Source organism: Octopus bimaculoides, chromosome 3 (assembly GCF_046866305.1).
Source record: "Octopus bimaculoides isolate indiv1 chromosome 3, ASM4686630v1, whole genome shotgun sequence".
In the NCBI taxonomy this organism is placed as follows: domain Eukaryota; kingdom Metazoa; phylum Mollusca; class Cephalopoda; order Octopoda; family Octopodidae; genus Octopus; species Octopus bimaculoides.
The window spans coordinates 95073381-95086392 of record NC_142930.1 but is presented as its reverse complement, the minus strand read 5'-3'; the positions used below and the strand labels follow the sequence as shown (position 1 = coordinate 95086392).

Genomic DNA, 13012 nt, shown 5'->3' with positions numbered 1-13012 from the left:
CAGAAGACACTTGCTCAAGATGGCATGCTGTGAGACTAAACCCAGAATGATGTGATTGAGAAACAACTTATTGTATTACTATGTCTGCACCTACAGTTGTGGTTGGCACTCCGTTGCTTACGACGTTGAGGGTTCCAGTTGATCCGATCAACGGAACAGCCTGCTCATGAAATTAACGTGCGAGTGGCTGAGCACTCCACAGACATGTGTACCCTTAACACAGTTCTCGGGGATACTCAGCATGACACAGAGTGTGACAAGGCTGGCCCTTTGAACTACAGGCACGACAGAAAAAGGAAGTAAGAGTGAGAGAAAGTTGTGGTGGAAGAGTACAGCAGGGTTCGCCACTATCCCTGCCAGAGCCTTGTGGACCTTTAGGTGTTTTTGCTCAATAAACTCTCACAATGCCCGGTCTGGGAAGCGATCCTATGACCGCGAGTCCGCTGCCCTAACCACTGGGCCATTGCGCCTCCACACACATATACACACATATATATATATACATATATATATGAGAGGTATTGGTATCCAGAAGACCCAAGGTGGCAGGTAAGACTATGTAAGTGCTATGGAAGGTCTATAGTTAAACTCTCGGTTTGATAATAATACGAATGAAGAGTCTAATGCGGGTGTTGTATGAACATGTATATGTTAAATAAAATGAGGCAACAAAGCCAAGGCTGTGTGTAATTTTCAGGACATTTGTAAAGAAAAATATCCTGAAATGTCCTGAAAAATGTCCTAAAAATATCCTGAAAATTCTACACAGCCTTAGTTTAGTCGTCTCATTTTATTGAATACACACACACACACACACACATACACACACACACATATACGCACAGATGTACACACATGTGTGTGTGTGTATAACAAGAATATGGATTCAAAGAATATAACAGAGCTCATGGTAAGCTCTCTGTTTGGTGTACAGCTATCAAGAAGACTAAATGAGTTTAGGGTATAAAATTAGCATTGCTGTTCTGAAAATCTGAGAATCACAATGTCAGAGAGTATATAATAATTAACCAAGTTTTGGAGAAATGAAAATCAAATACATGTTCCATATGTTGACAGCTATTTCATATTGTGTATCTAAATATATCATTGATGCTAAAACGTCCTCATACATATAAGTATGTATGTTGATGCTCATATGTAGTAATGTTGTTGCGTAATGAATAAGACTTCTCAGCAGAATATTTAATGGGAAGTAAATGTTTGGCTGATAAATCGTCCAACCCATGCTAGCATGGAAAGCAGACGTTAAACGATGATGATGATGATTTTATCTTTCACGTCTCTCAAATTTGATTAATTATACCTATTATTTATGTTTTACTTGTTTCAGTCATTAGACTGTGACCATGCTGGGGCACCGCCTTGAAGTATTTTAGTTGAATGAATCAACTCCCCACTCACTTTTATATTTTTTCTTAAGCCTGGTACTTATTCTATCATTCTCTTTACCAAACTGCTAAGTTACTGGGATGTAAACACACAAATACTGGTTGCCAAGCAGCAGTGGGGGACAGACACAGACACAAGCACACACACACACACACACATTCTATATATATACAGAATATATAGGAGGTGATGAAACATGATCTTCAAACTTCGGGCCTCACTGAGGCGATGACTAGTGACTGAGACCTTTGGCAATATGCTGTGCTTGAGGAGACTGTTAAGCTAAGTGAAATCATAGTTGTGGCTGATGCTGGTGTCATGTAACTGACACCCATGCCGGTCGTGTGTAAAAAAGCACCTTTTGAGTGTTGTGCCTCATGGACGCAAAGTGGTCAACACTGTTGGCACATGAAAAGCTCCTTTCGAATGTTGGGACTCACAGAGGCAATGGCTGAGACCTTTGGCATTATGCTGTGCTTGAGAAAAAGACCCATCAAGCCAAGTAAAATCTCAGTTGTGGAAGATACTGGTGTCACCCAAATGGCACCCATGCTGGTAGCACATAAAAGCACCCGCCACACTCTCAGAGTGGTTGGCATTAGGAAGGGCATCCAGCTGTAGAAACCATGCCAAATCAGACTGGAGTCTGCCTTCCAGCTTGCCAGCCCTGGTCAAACTGTTCAACCTATGTAAGCATGGACAACAGATGTTAAATGATATTGATGATGATGATGATATATATATATATATATATATATATATATATATATATATATATATATATATTAGACTTCTTTCAGTTTCTGTTTACCAAATCCACTCACAAAGCTTTGGCCAGCCTGGGACTCTAGCAGAAGACACTTAGCCAAGCTGCAATGCAATGGAACTGAACCCAGAATCATGTGGTTGGGAAGCAAACTGCTTACCACACAGCCATACCTGCACCTATATATGTATAAATAGATCACGACTATGTTGTTGTAGCTACTTAACTTAAGTGTACGAATTTAGGTACTCAAAGGGTGTAACATCACTTTGGTATAGTAATTAACACAGTAATTACAGCAGATATGGCTTTCAAATCCCAAAAGTGATGTCACAACGTTTTTAAATCTATTACTTCTATATTATATCTTTATATATATACATGCATGCATATGCTAACATAGAAAACAGATGCTAGGTTTGTTTGAGTAACTTACAATTCAATAAGTTGCATGGCGCTGAATCAAACTGTTACTCTTTTACTCTTTTACTGGTTTCAGTCATTTGACTGTGGCCATGCTGGAGCACTGCTTTTAGTGTCGAGCAAATCGACCCCAGGACTTATTCTTTGTAAGCCTATTACTTATTCTATTGGTCTCTCTTTTGCCGAACCGCTAAGTTATGGGGATGTAAACACACCAGCATTGGTTGTCAAGCGATGTTGACAACAAGAAACTTGTTAACCACATAGACATGCTTGTATCCATGTATCAGCCATATACTCTTCCCCATACTAGTATTTCCTGTACTAATCTTTTTACTCTGGAAGTCAGATATATCCACTCAAAATTTCATTTACCCATAACTGCAGAAAGCCTTATTATATACCAATCAATCTTTTATTGCGGAATGTCATATTTGAAACTATTTTCTGTTGAGACATATCAAATTCATTAAGGCAACATGACTTGCAGAAAATACTAATTCTATTTGTTGTAGATATTTAACATAATTACTGAAATAACAATTAAATTTAATTTTACAGTGAAAGGGTTAAATAATATATATTCCATAATATAATGCTTGTGGAGGCGCGTGGCTTAGTGGTTAGGGTGTCAGCATCATGGTCGTAAGATTGTGGTTTCGATTCCTGGACCGGGCGACACATTGTGTTCTTGAGCAAAACACTTCACTTCACGTTGCTCCAGTCAACTCAGCTGGCAAAAATGAGTAACGCTGTGATGGGCTGGCATCCCATCCAGCTGGGGAACACATATGCCATTGAAACCGGGAAACCGGGCCCATGAGCCTGGCTATGCTTTAAAAGGGCGCATTTATTTTTTAATTGTTTTATAACGTAATGCTTAGGATAAAACACCTAAAGTAAGAAGTTCATAAATCTCCCTAAAATATAAGGTTTTTTTTGTAAGCAAAACTGGATCAAAAGACCAGGAATAATAATTTAAATGTTTGTATGGAAGTGCTGATCTCAAATTGTAGAGGGAACCTATGGAAGAGGTAGATCCAGTAAGATGTTGGATGAGGTGGTGAAATGTGATCTTTGGATGTTGAGTCTTATGGAAGCAATGACAAGTGACAGAGACTTCTGGTGATTTTCTGTGCTTGAGAAAACATGTTAAGCTAAGTGAAATCGTAGTTATGGCCCGTGATGGTGACACGTGAAAGGTACCAGTGCTGGTGACATGTAAAAGGCACCTGTGCTGGTGACACATAAAAGATACATTTGCCAGTGACATGTAAAATACACCCAGTAAACCTCTGCTGAGTGGCTGACGTTAGAAAGGGCATCCACTTGTAGAATCCAAACTAAAACAGACTGGGGCCTAGTGCAACTCTCCAGCTTACCAGCTCTAGTCAAACCATCTAACCCATGCCAGCATGTAAAATGGATGTTATATGATGATGCTGATGCTGAGGATGATGATGACGACGATGTTGATGATGATGATGATGATGATGATGTTGATGATGATGATGATGATGATGATGTATATAGAGTAGAAACCAGTCCAAAACGTATATAGAGTAGTATTCCAATGTACCTGATGGTTGGTTTTGCTATTTAAATTTTGTTTGAATCTTGCTAATAGTTGGTTTCCATTTAATTATCTTCTTAATTGTGGTGTTGGTGGTTGTGTTGGTTGTAGGGCTGTAGAATAAGAATCAGCAATACACTGCAATTCATTGCCAGAGTTAATATCATATAATTACAAACTGCACAGCAGAATTCAAGGTCAATCTTTACCAAGCAGCTTCACTCTACATGCTTTTGCTTCATTACAATGGCAACAGTCTGGATACTTATTGATCAAACCTCGTGTATATATATATATAAATTTTTTAGATTCAAAATTGAATGTGGCACTTAAGTTTAGGCACCAGAATATAGTATGGTATTATCCAACAATATTATCCAAACAGTAATATGTCCATTCTGCTGAAATTTTCAGTAAATTTTCTATATCCTTGTGCAGCTGAAGATTGCTCTGCATTTTGCATTTAATGCAATGGTTGCATTACTTAAATAAATGGAGAAGCATGAAACATGCATACTGCAATAACCTTTAAAATCCGTGTTGCTTTTTTTGATATATATATATATATATATATATATATATATATATATATATATATATATATATAGATATGCATATATAGTATGTTTACATATGTATATATGTATATATTTTATTTATATTATTATTATTATTATTATTATTATTATTATTATTATTATTATTATTATTATTATTATTATTATTATTCTATATATATGTATATATATATATATATATATATATATATATATATATATGCGAGTAAAAATAAATACAAAAAAAGGTTTTTTTTTTGTATGATTGTGTATAGAGGAATATATTATTTTGTTTAAAAGAGTTCCAACACTGTCTGTTTTTTATGTTTTATTTATATTCCTGCAAAACCAATGTGGGATATAGAATATGGAATATACAATATATAATATAATATACAATATATAATATAAAATAAAAATGGATGGTACTATGAAATGAAGTATTGAATGTCTTATTGAATATATGGAATATGTCTTATTGAATATATGGAATATGTCTTATTGAATAGATGAAATATTGAGTGTTCAATATAAAGGATTAAATATATAAATATATAAAGGGGAATATTTTCTATACCTTGTGGTATTTCATATTTTCTGTACTTTGTAGTATTTCATCATGGCCGGTATGACAGACTTTAACAGACTATATATATATATATATATATATATATATATATCGTTGCCAGTGCCCCAGGACTGGCTTGTGCGGGTGGCACATAAAAGACACCATTTCGAGCGTGGCCGTTGCCAGTATCGCCTGACTGGCCTTCGTGCAGGTGACACGTAAAAGCACCTACTACACTCTGAGTGGTTGGCGTTAGGAAGGGCATCCAGCTGTAGAAACTCTGCCAAATTTAGATTGGAGCCTGGTGTTGCCATCCAGTTTCACCAGTCCTCAGTCAAATCGTCCAACCCATGCTAGCATGGAAAGCGGACGTTAAACGATGATGATGATGATGATGATGATGCATACAAGTATGTATTTATGTATGTATGCATCTATATCTATACATACACAGACAGTACCCATCCACCCAAATAACTCTGAAACATTGAGAGTCAAGATATAGGGAAGGCTGCTCTATTATGAATGCATCTATTTTGTGTTAGTATTGCAATATGATATCATTGTATATATGCATGGTTTAAGGTTGGTAAAGTACTAGTTTTAGATCTATGCTAATGTCCATATGAGCTGGGGAAAAACAAGAAGCTCTTTTTTTTTTTTATTATTCATCATTAATCTTATACATCTGTTATTCTGAAAAATGTTTTATTTGCTAACACAGAGAGTTGTCAGAGTATATTTCTGAAATGCTTCTTAATTATTGCCCCCCCCCCCCCGTTTCTTTTTGTAACAATTTTTCATTGTCCCTTTGTTAAGATGCAGAAAAATCAAACACGCCATATTTACATACCCCCTCCTACACATCCCCCTACTCATCCCACCCCACATATATGCATTCAGTTGTGGGGTCCTGGTTCAAGAGTTCCAAGGTTTTGAGGAGTGTGGAACCACTTCTTAGTCATTATTGTTCTCCAAGATTACACTGACTGACTCTGAGTAGTAACACCTGTCAGGATTACAATAATGGCTTAATTAGGACATTATGGAAGAAACTCCAAACACAAAACCTCACTGCCTTGAGTAAGAAATAGGTTAGAGGAGTCAGCTTCAATGGCAAATCGAGGAACAGTGTCCCTCAAGCAGTCTGCTGTTCTCTTTAACACCCTTCTAGTAACTTCCAGGTAGGTGGAATTCTCCAACCCTGTGAGACAATTCACCCGGGAGAAGACCAGTCCACTGTAAAACCTACAGTTTTCTGGTCACTGCAGCCATCTTAACCTGGTGCAGTCTTCTGACTTGCCAGTTCCTGTCAAACCATCCAACACATGCCAACATGGATGATGATGATGATGACGACGACGATGATGATGATGACGATGATGAGGATATACATAGGTTCCTCTCTTACAAATTTGGCTTGGTATGTAAAGGAAACAAAATTCAAACTCCAGACTTTTATTTACTCAAACGCAGAAATATATGCAGCATAATTCCATCTTTTATATGATATTAATTCTATCAGCCAGCAAACGATAAAAGGTATCATTTTTTTTTATAGAATAAAAGTTTTATTTTTGTCAATAATATGCACAACAATAACAGTGCAATTTTCTGTGGAACTATAATTTTTCTGCTAAGTGTATATTGTTGCAAATTGTTCTGGCTACATCTGTTACAAGTATAACATGTATATTACCTTTTTTAACTTCACCAATTGCTATAAACATTCACAGCTGCTGGTAGCTTTCACATGGTTGCTACATATTAACTCTTCTAACAATATATTTGGCTTTGGATTTAACCTTTCTTGAATCTAACAGATACAATTCTCGATATATTTGTTATTGTAATTGTTAAGATCTATTTTTCTATTCTTGTCTACCTTTGATGATTTTGTTCAAACATTTGTTGTTGCTATGGGTTAGTCCTCCAGACAGTCTTGACTAACAGCTTTTCAGCTGTGACCATCTCATCTCTCTATCTTATTCTATGGGCCTGTCTTTTATTTAGACAGTCAGGCATAATTTGAGCCAGAGAGAGAGATTTGGCTGTTATTTCTTGCAGGCTGAGAAACTGCATTGAGGCTTCCTCATAAGATTTAATGGTCATCACTACTCTATATGTCCATTCTCTCAGAGCAATGAGACTGAAAAGAGGAATAGAAGAGAGGATGATGATAGAAGAGCTAGGATGGATGGAAAAAGGGAGCAAGAGTATGATGGTAGAAACAGAGTGATTAAAACAGGAGAGTGATAGAGGTGGATAGTAAGGGATACCTAAGGGAGATAACTGGGTATACAAAAAGGGTAATGGTAGTGAATAGGGTACAAGCAGATCTAGTGAATATTGAATATCTATTTTGAGATGTACATGTGGCTGTGTGGTTAAGAAATTTACTTCCCAGCTACATAGATTTGGGTTCAGTCCCACTGCATGGCACCTTGGGCAAGTGTCTTTTACTATAGCTTCAGGCTGATCAAAGCTACATTGGTAGATATGGTAGATGGAAACTGAAAGAAGTCTGTTGTGTATATATATGTGTGTGTGTGTGTGTGTGTGTGTGTATACATGTGTGTGAGTGTGAGTATATGTATGCTTGTGTTTCTTTGTCTTGATATCGCCTGTTAGTTGTAAATGAGTATCACTGTCATACAAGTGGTGTCTTCAATTTCCAATATTCTGTGCAAACATGTCTGGCTACAGGGAAATATAACCTTACTTAGTTACAATTAAAAGGTTGCTAACAGGAAGGGCTTCTGACTGTTGAAAATCTGCCTCAGTAAACTTTGTCTGACCCTTACAAGCGTGGAAAAGTGAACGTTAGAACAATGATGATGATGATGATGATGATGGGGATCATGATGATTCAATCAATTTGATTTCTGAATGTCATGAAGTGTCTTATTCTTGGATATTCATTTATTCTTTTTATTATTGAATGTTGCTGTGCTAGGGTATAACCTTCAAGGGATTTTGGTTAATTCTATTGGCCCCAGTACTTATCTGTTTCCCATTTCATCATCATCATCATCATCACGATTTAATATCTATTTTCCATGCTGGCATGAGTTGGATGCTTTGACAAGAACTAGCAAGTCAGAGGACTGCACTATGCTCTCCTGCCTGCTCAGGCATGATGCTCATCTTTTGGTCGAATGTCCTTCATAATGCTAAGAATGAAGTATTACATGTAATACATGATGTGGTAACTTTAGTAAGGAAAACATCATATGGTAGCATTAGTATAGCAGGGATATAAGAATTGATGCATTTAAGAAGAAATGCCAGGCAGCTAGTATACATGATGTACATAATGATCTTGTCAAGTTCCACACTCATCATTACTTCTCCTTTTACCTTGCTGTGTCAGTGTTCCAAGTCTGCCATTATTCACTCTACCCTTCGAAATTCTGAAGTCCTTATTTTTCATCTGTCTATGTACATAAGAAGTGAATCTTCAATGAAGACTATTGCTGTATTCAAATGATTATGGAACATCCTTAGAACATTCTCTAAACTAACAAGAGAATTACAAATTTTTGTATCGGTTGTATCACTGATCAGTAAACAGCTTTGTTTGCTGAAATTGTAAACAAAGCAAGTAGGTGTGTTTAAGCTCAAAGGTCAGGGTACATCTGGGTAACAAAACACAACATGTTGGAATATGGGTTTCCCAGAACCCCTTGTGTTAATGAGTCGAGTGTGTTGTCAACACACCATTGTCGTAAAAAGGAGAAATTGTTCTCCAGTGACAAAACACAACAGTAACTAACGTATTCACATTTGAATCTGCCAGAATATATTAAGAATAGATGTGCAAATCATCAATTCAAATCATGCTGTATACAATGCAAATAACGATTTTTTACAAATTTTGTCTTATCAGAAAATGTCTTTTTCAGATGGTCTGGAATGTTCTATTGCTTACTAATGAATTACCATTGTCCTCTTTACAGAAATGTGCTGCTCTATGGGGATGTAGGATGTATGAGGTGGTGTGGCTATGTGCTTCTTCACAGATCTCTGTATCTCTGTATCAGTAATAAGATCCTTCAACCAATAAGATTTCATTTATTCACAAATGATGAGTTTACTGATAATGTTTGAAAAGTTATCTGGTTTCATCAAGAAGCTGGAATTAATCTCTCTTATATCATTAGTACATAATGTAATTCCTTTCTTTGACTGTACTGCTGCTATTGTTACAGATATTGGTCTTCAAAATATATCTTTTCCAACCCACCTGGTTTCAGGCTAAGAAACTACTCATTTTAAGATGTTCATAATTAACCCTTTAGCATTCAGATTACTCACTCAAATGTAATGCTTATTCGTTCACATTGTTTTGAAGTAATCATGTATTATCTTGTAGCTTTGAGATTTTGATGATGTGATTGGATGTTTTCAGAATGATGTTGTAGGGTAGGTGTGTGGGACCAGATCTGGTCAGTTTGAACTTAAGACAGGCAGGTTATTTGGGCCAGATATGGTTGATTTAAATGCTAAAAGGTTAAATCAAAATCTTCCATCATAATTCTTTGATTCTTTTTTTAAGTTATGTTTCAAACACCAATCTAATTATTAATTTTGAATTTTAGCACAAGGCACACAATTTTCAGGGGAGTTGGTAAGTTAACTACATTGATTCCAATGCTCACCAGTCTAATTATTAAAAATTAATTTTTTTTACTAGTTCTCTGCAGATTCTTTATTATTTTCCAAATTAACTAAAATACATAACAGTATATTTCATTAGAATTACAATTATAAAAGAGTTAAGTAACCAGCTGCACCTGTCTTCCTGTCTTTTGTTTTGACAATGGTTGCATTTGGTAATTCTTCTCTCTCCATGTGTATCCTTGTTAGTAAGTCTAATTTTACTCCCTAATTTTACTCAAAACAAACTTCTTCACTGGTTGGCATATATCTACACACGCAACAACAACCACACATTCTTTAACACTTGCTGTCTTTTCACTTTCTGATTCTTTGATCGTTGTGATTTTATATCAAATAGCTGATTCTCATATTCATTGACATCATCATCATGATCATCATCACCATCTTCACTATTGTTGTTATGGTTGTTAATTTTATTATCATTATCATCATTCAATGGCTGTTACTTCTAGTTGTGCATTTATCTAAATAAAAAGCTTGTTCGTCCATTTAGAGTGATTGAAGAAAAAGAACAACAACATCAATAATAATAATAATAATAATAATAATAATAATAATAATAATAATAATAATGATGATGATAATAAAGTAGAACTGGGAACTCATGCAGACCTTTCTTAGCTATGTAACAGCTCTGATGATGGGGGGAAAAAAATCAAAGAATAAACATTACAAGATATACTTGTATTTCTCCCTTACTTTTTTCTTCCCTCACTTTCTCTTTCAAAATAAATATAATATGCATGTGCGCCCCCCCCCCCCCCCCAATACATGCACACACACGTACAAGTACACGCACACATATACCCAAATACATACACACATACAAGTACACACACACGCACACACAAATACATGCACACACACACATACAAGTACATGCATACACACACACATATAAATGTAATGAATGTGTGTATGTGTATATAAGCATGCAATTGTGTCTATTCATGCACACACATACACACACAGACACAGACACAGACACACAGACACATGGATATAATCGATAAAGACAAAATTACAACTGATATATGTTTTCTCATTCTCTTCAACTGAAACAAAGGCTTCTATGTATTTTTTTTTCCAACTAAGTATATGGAAATAATACATGAATGTATTCCTGCTTCCCTCCTCTTTTCCTTTCTTTTACATAACAGGTAACAGGTGTGTTACATGTTATGTAAATGTGCATGTATGCTACACACGTGCGTGTGTGTCTGCTCCAACATGTGCCTTACCACACACAAATACATACAGAAATATGCACACCCTCTATCTCTACAGGTAATATAATTGTATGGACTGGAATAATGTGGGGTTGGGTAGGTAGGTGACTGATGGAGGCACATGGCTTTGTGATGAGAGCAGCGGACACGCAGTCGAGGGATCGCGGGTTCGAGTCTCAGACTAGGCGATGTGTGTTTATGAGCGAAACACCTAAGCTCCACGCAAAAAAAAAAAAACAAGCCCCTTGTGGGCAATAAAGAAATAAGGTAGGTGACTGATATATTTGTTAATGATATTGTTGCTTAAAGTGGTGAGTTGGTAGAATCATTAGCATGCCAGGCAAAATGCTTAGTGGCATTTCGTCTGTCTTCATGTTCTGAATTCAAATTCCGCCAAGGTTGATTTAGCCTTTCATCCTTTCAGGGTCGATAAAATAAACACCAATTGAACACTGGGGTTGATGTAACCGACACTTGCACTTCCCTGAAATCGCTAGCCTTGTGCCAAAATTTACTTAGACCCAGGTCAGTCTAGATTGAGTAGACCGATTATGATCTAAAGTAGTGGTCCTCAACCGGAGTCCATATGGCCCTTGGGGGTCCACATGAGATTTTGCTGTTAAATTTTATCTGCAATGAATTGATTAAACTTCTGCAATACTCTTTACTCTTTTTTACTCTTTTACTTGTTTTAATCATTTGACTGCAGCCATGCTGGAACACTGCCTTTAGTCGAACAAATCGACCCCAGGATTTGTTCTTTGTAAGCCAAGTACTTATTCTACCGGTCTCTTTTGCTGACCTGCTAAGTTACGGGGACGTAAACACACCACCATCAGTTGTCAAGCGATGTTGGGGGGGACAAACACAGACACTCAAACATATACGCACACACACACACACACACACACACACACACACATATATATACGACAGGCTTCTTTCAGTTTCCGTCTACCAAATCCACTCACAAGGCTTTGGTCAGCCTGAGGCTATAGTAGAAGACACTTGCCCAAGGTGCCATGCAGTGGAAATGAACCCGGAACCATGTGGTTGGTAAAGAAGCTACTAACCACAAAGCCACTCCTGCGTCTATAAAATACAAAATATTTTAACAATTTTTTATACAATTCATAATTATATTTTTTTATAAAATAACAATATGATTTTTTTAAAACATTGAATAGTGAGGAGGATCTGTCCAAGTAAAATAGGAATTGAAGGGGTCCATAGGCAAAAATGGTTGAGAGACACTGATCTAAAGCTTCCATACATGACCAGCCCATCATTTTAGCATTATGTAGAAGTATGCTAGTGGAGGCGCAATGGCCCAGTGGTTAGGGCAGCAGACTCGCGGTCATAGGATCGCGGTTTCGATTCCCAGACTGGGCGTTGTGAGTGTTTATTGAGCAAAAACACCTAAAGCTCCACGAGGCTCCGACGGGGGATGGTGGCGAACCCTGCTGTACTCCTTCACCACAACTTTCTCTCACTCTTACTTCCTGTTTCTGTTGTGCCTGTAATTCAAAGGGCCAGCTTTGTCACACTGTGTCACGCTGAATATCCCCGAGAACTACGTTAAGGGTACATGTGTCTGTGGAGTGCTCAGCCACTTGCACGTTAATTTCACGAGCAGGCTGTTCCGTTGATCGGATCAACTGGAACCCTTGATGTCGTAAGCGACGTGGTACCAACAACAACAACAACAGAAGTATGCTATCTGATCCTGTCATTGTATAAAGCTTCACTGGCCACTGCTATCATGCTGAACAACAGTTTATGTCAGCTGTTATACTTTGGAGA

At 36.9% G+C, this 13012-nt stretch overlaps 1 protein-coding gene across 5 annotated transcripts in view; it reads left to right on the top strand.

Moving 5' to 3' along the window:
- LOC106880276 (choline/ethanolamine transporter flvcr2a) overlaps positions 1-13012 on the top strand; it is a 319269-nt gene that overhangs the window by 242634 nt on the left and 63623 nt on the right. The gene's annotated exons all lie outside the window — the stretch shown is intronic.